This window comes from Castanea sativa, chromosome 4 (genome assembly GCF_040712315.1).
Source record: "Castanea sativa cultivar Marrone di Chiusa Pesio chromosome 4, ASM4071231v1".
Taxonomy (NCBI): Eukaryota; Viridiplantae; Streptophyta; class Magnoliopsida; order Fagales; family Fagaceae; genus Castanea; species Castanea sativa.
In genome coordinates, this window is record NC_134016.1 from 30,520,546 (window position 1) to 30,526,270 (window position 5,725).

The window sequence follows — 5,725 nt, forward strand, 5'->3', positions numbered from 1 at the left end:
TGAAAGTGAATAGTGACAGGATATCCATGATACATCTGTGTGTCTGTGAATAGTACCGTCGGCATTTGTTACCCAATGGACTTCTGGAGGGTGGACAATTCCTTCTGGTTGAACATTATCTTTGGAATTTAGCTTTGCAACTATACATGCTGAAGTGATTTTTTGACCAAACCTGGGGTGTTCTGCTTTGTGATACTTGGACCATTGACCATCATGAGCATCATTTTTCAAAAGTTCATGCCAGAATTTGTTAAAATATTTATTATCATGAAGAAAAATGTATGAGTAGAAACGTGGTTCAAAGTGAATGCACAAGTAGTACTCATTGAGTAAGTACCACATGTAAAGGTAATGAACAACATTCCATCGTGTTATCCAAAATGCAAATGGGGTTTTCCATGGTTGCTCAATATCTGGGAAAATGGCAAGGAAATGGCTCTGGTTTTGTGTGAGGTAATTATGGAGGACTTGGATGATTCTTTTGGATCTGGCTTGGAGGGTTAGGGTTTTTATTTGGTCTTTTATGTCTGAGGGAAGGGTTTCTATTATGTCCATGATGTCATTGGAGGATGAAGTAGAAGGGTCAGAGGATGAAGAAGGGCCTGAGGATGAGGATGGGTCGGTTATTGGGTATACACATAAGGGTGGAGGAATTATTGTGGTATGGAGGACTAGAGGCTTTCTAGATAGGTAGTCAGTGATAAGGTTATCTGTACCTTTGATGTGCTTGACTTGGAAGGACCATTGTGAAAACCAATTTGACCATCTGAGTAACTGGGGATGGGGGAGCATTTTTCTTTTGAACTGGAGCATTTTTGGGAAGGAAGACATATCCATTTCTACAAGAAAATTGTGACCAAGGAGGTGAAACTGGAACTTTTCAATACCATGTGTAACAGCCATAATTTCTTTGAAAGTGGAATGATAATGGAGTTCTGAAGGCTTGAATGCACCGCTTTTGTATCCACAAATGCTTCTTTTTCCATTAACTTCTTCAAAGAGAGCTGCTGCCCAATACTCATCACTTGCATCTGTCTGTAAAATCCTTTTTCCTGTGCCTGGAATCTGCAAAGGGGGAAGCTTTTTTGCTAATTTTTTCAACTGTTGAACTGCTTCTGTATGAAGTGAATTCCATGCTGGAGGAGATTTTTTCAACAACTTGGACAAACAATCTCTGTATCTGGAAATTTTTGGAATGAAATCTGACATGTAATTAACAATTCCAAGAAACTGTTGAATCTGTTTGGTGCTGGTGAGTGTATCTGGAAATTCACTGAGAGAGACTGCTATGTGAGGCTGCAGAGTATACTTTCCATCTGAAATGTTCACTCCAAGGAAATCAATAGAGGATACTCCTATGACCATTTTCTTTTCTGAAAGCATTATCCCTTGAGCTTTTACTAAATTGTAGAATTCAGTAAGCAATTTTTCATGGGATTCTGCATCTTTTGACATCATGGACATAATAGAAACCCTTCCCTCAGACATAAAAGACCAAATAAAAACCCTAACCCTCCAAGCCAGATCCAAAAGAATCATCCAAGTCCTCCATAATTACCTCACACAAAACCAGAGCCATTTCCTTGCCATTTTCCCAGATATTGAGCAACCATGGAAAACCCCATTTGCATTTTGGATAACACGATGGAATGTTGTTCATTACCTTTACATGTGGTACTTACTCAATGAGTACTACTTGTGCATTCACTTTGATATGTAAAAAAAAATGTGGGACCCACTTTGGACCCACTCTTGTCTTGGCCTCCTTTCCTATTTTGCCGTCACACTCCTTTCAAGTTTCCATGCATGATGACTAGTCCTTTACTCCAGTTCCATGATTCATGTTGTCAGAGCATAATTCTGCAGAAGCCAGCTAGCACTGCGTCCTCCATCAGCTTCCAACACCTGTAAAGCAAGAAATCAGAATTCACACTTGGTCACTGTAAATTATTTCGTCCTCTTGTAAAATGTTTGCCTATAAATAGGCCGTTTGTATTCATAGTTCGGTAGAGTTTGAAAAAGAGAGAATATAGTAGGGAGTTTTAAGAAAGTTTTAGAGAGTGAATGAGAGTTTGAGAGTTAGCCAGCTTGTGTAATATTTTACAGTTTATGTCTTCCAGTCCTGTAAAAACCTTGTTCAATATAATAATATCTATCAGTTTGTTGTATCTTGTTCTGTGTTCTATCCCATATTCTGCAGTTATTTTCTATAGTATTTTAGCAATATATACCATTAATAAGCTTCCATGATCTTCTTACACCCTCCTATGTTCGTCTTGTAGTTGTCTCGTCCTTATCCACATTCCATCATTCCCATTTCTCCTCCCGTAGCTTCCTAAGTTCATGAAATAAATAAGTTTTGTAGTTTTGTTGTTCTTTGTATTTTAGTTTCCTTTCGTCTTTTAGCCTTTTACATTTGGTTTCATCCCCTTTCACTTACTTCTTCGTCCACATCTCCATATAATTGGTATCAGAGCCTTGCACTTGCACTCTCCATGCATATTCACTCATCATACACACATGCAATTTCAAAAAACTGGTAAAGCCTCAGCATCAGTTTCTCTCTCCTTTGATTAGTACACTTGAATTATTGTCCTGATTAGTATGCTCTGTGATTAACAGTTGCCACTTATTGTGGATCCTCTGTGATAATCACATCAGAAAACGGGATTTGATAATCAAGTAGAAAACTAAGGAGTTGTACTAAAAGTGTCAAAGAATTATTTTTCCTGAGTAGTCTAGTGGACGTGAGCGTAGGAATGGCGTTTTTGTCCTGTTAGATCTTAGGAAAATTGTTCTTCATTCTAGAAACAGTCATGGCCAGTTCCAGTTCAACATCCTCAGCAGTCACATCCTCAGCAATCACTGATACCATTACCACTTCTTGTGATCTTTCCCTTAGAAAATCTACTGCAAATAGATTAGACTATTTATATGAAATATCCCATGTCCCTGAAGATAGTAAAATACCTATTACAAATTTCCCTATTGTAAATCCCTATACTGTGTTTGATAAACCTCAAAAAACTTTCAAAAAATCCATAAAAAAATTTCTCGGTCCTTCTCAACCCTCTAGTGTTAAAGAGTATGTCCAAGCTTCAAAGTTTGATCAGTTTAATATTCCAGCCAGTGAGAAAGAAAATTTCATCACTCTTGCTCTTCCTAGAGAGTTTGTCATCCCATGGCAAAGACAAGGTTATACTCACCTCCATTTTGGTGCAGTAAGACTTGCACTCACTTTTCATGGCAGAAAAGGACTCCCTATAGCTTCTAGAATTGCTCTCCTTGATTCTAGATTTATGGAATATCATAATGCAGTCATAGGTACAGTCCAAACCACACTCAATGCAGGAACAATCGTTGTCACCCTTTTCCCCAATTTCAACATGTCCCTCAGAGACCCACACCTTTATGATGCTCTTAAAGTTCAAGTTCAGATTACAGGAGCTTCTCAAGTACCAGATACTTTTGCAGCCACAGTTCATTATCAGCTTGCCTACAGACTCCAGAATCATGCTTTTGATGTAGCCATACCAGAGATAGCCCAGTCCAATGATGCTTTTTTGATCCAAGTTGATCCAGGCATGACACCCATGTGTACATTTGTTCCAAGACAGTTGGATAAAGAACAGATGAAAAAACTTTTTCCAGAGAAATGGATTACAAAATATGAGACTCTCCATCAGGCATCTCAGCCGATCCAGTCCAACACTCCTTTCTTCATCAGAAACCAAAATGGTGATGTTGAAGTCAGATTTATGACAACCACACCAGAAAAAGAAGAAGTGACAGTCTTTCCAACAGCTATGCTCCAGCCAGTTTCTTATGAAGGTCTTGATGGTCTTCAGATCAAAGCATTTCAAGAAAATGGAAAACCTGTCTATGAAGGAAAATCACCCACAGGCCATATATGGTGGGATGTTTGTGATTGTGAAGAATGCAGAGAAGAAGAATTTGAAGAAGATAAGAAAAGAAGAAAGAAGAAGTCTTCCCAGCAGATTCTTAAAGAAAGATATGAAGCAGGAGACCCAGAAGTCGACCTCCTTGGAGAACCCTCAGGAAGATTTGATTACTATGTCCTTTATCCCAGATCCAGAAAACAAAAACCTCCATCCCTTTCCCCATGCAAAGAAAGTCAAGATCCAAACCAACAAAACCAGAAACCACCTTTAATCCCATATTACCAGAAAGTCCTTCCCCAAATACAAAAATGTCAACCCAAGCCTCCCAGTCAAACCCACACACAAAAGCCCTTACCCTGTTATATGTTTGACCATGCATCACCCTCATACCCACAACATTTTCCTCCTTTAGAAATTTTGACCACTCACAAGTCAATGTAAAACATGTTTGGAAGATAAAAAACCCTGTTGGAACCAATCAAGATGGAAGTAAAAAACGGGTCTCATCAGCTGAAGCAGCCCTTAATTGGCAGGCAGAAAATGCTGTAGCACAAAATCAAGTTCTTTCGAAGATTCTTGACAATCAACAAAAGTTGTCTGAAGTGGTATCCAATACCTTTTCATCCTCAAATTCCCTCATTGAAGATTTGAAGAAGAAGATAAAGTCAATTGAACAAGAATTGGAGACAATTGTTTCTACAGTAAAGGATTTGTCTGTATCCTTCCCACTCATCGGGCAAAAAGAAAAAGAAAAAAAGCAATTGTTGATGCAACTCCAGTCTTTGGAGAATTCACAAAAGGCAGCTACCCAAGCACTTCCAATGCAAATCTACATGCTATACCAACCTCGTCAATCATTGTATAAAGATCTGTCCATACCAGTACCCTCGCCATTTTCCCCAGTTTCCCCATACCAAAACCTCCAACCATTAAATATGACACATCCAGCTCAAAATCCTTTCAAACCATGTGGAATTTTTTCCAGTACAACAAACCCAATACCACCACCTTAACTAGAATCTCAACCCAAACTACAAAAGGAACCTCCTCCCATCAAAAAAGACAAAGAACCATTATACCAACCACCAGATCCAACCATTGGTGCTTCCTCCAGACCCCCAGATATGAACTTGTTAGCCATAAATACTGACCCTCCAAACCCGATATCATCATTTCTCAGAACTTTAACTCTTCAAGAACCAACAGAACCTTTTGTCCTCCCAGTCATTGATAACGCAGATTTAGACTTGTCTGATCTTGATCTAGATGAAGTCTTCATGACTGAGCCAAAAGTAGAAGAAGAAGATGATGTCCTTCGTCCTAAACAACCTCCACCACCACCACCAATATTCCCTACACCACCTGTCATCCCTGATCACCACACAAAATTAACCTACTCATCAACCACAGATTCAAAGCACTTGTTCACCCTTGATAACAGTCCTCCCTCAAAATGGCATGATGAGATTTTCAACATGTATTCATGGTGTACAGCAGAACTTCAAGCCCCAAACAATACAGTTGCCCAGATTATTGCTAAATTTGTAGCAAGACTCATAGGTAGACTGAGACAATGGTGGATTAACCTTGGAGAATACAGGCAAAGACAAGCAGCCCAGAGTAACACACTTGAGGATTTTTTCACGATCCTCCATAATGAATTTCTTGGTTCATTAGCCCATTACACTGAAGTAGCCAGAGATGAATTCTTACTGATGAAATGCTGTTATTTTGAAAGAAAAGATTTGGAGAAACACTTTGACAGAATGTCAAGCAGATATTATGCCTTTAATGGCATGGATGATGTCAATTCCAAGCACACA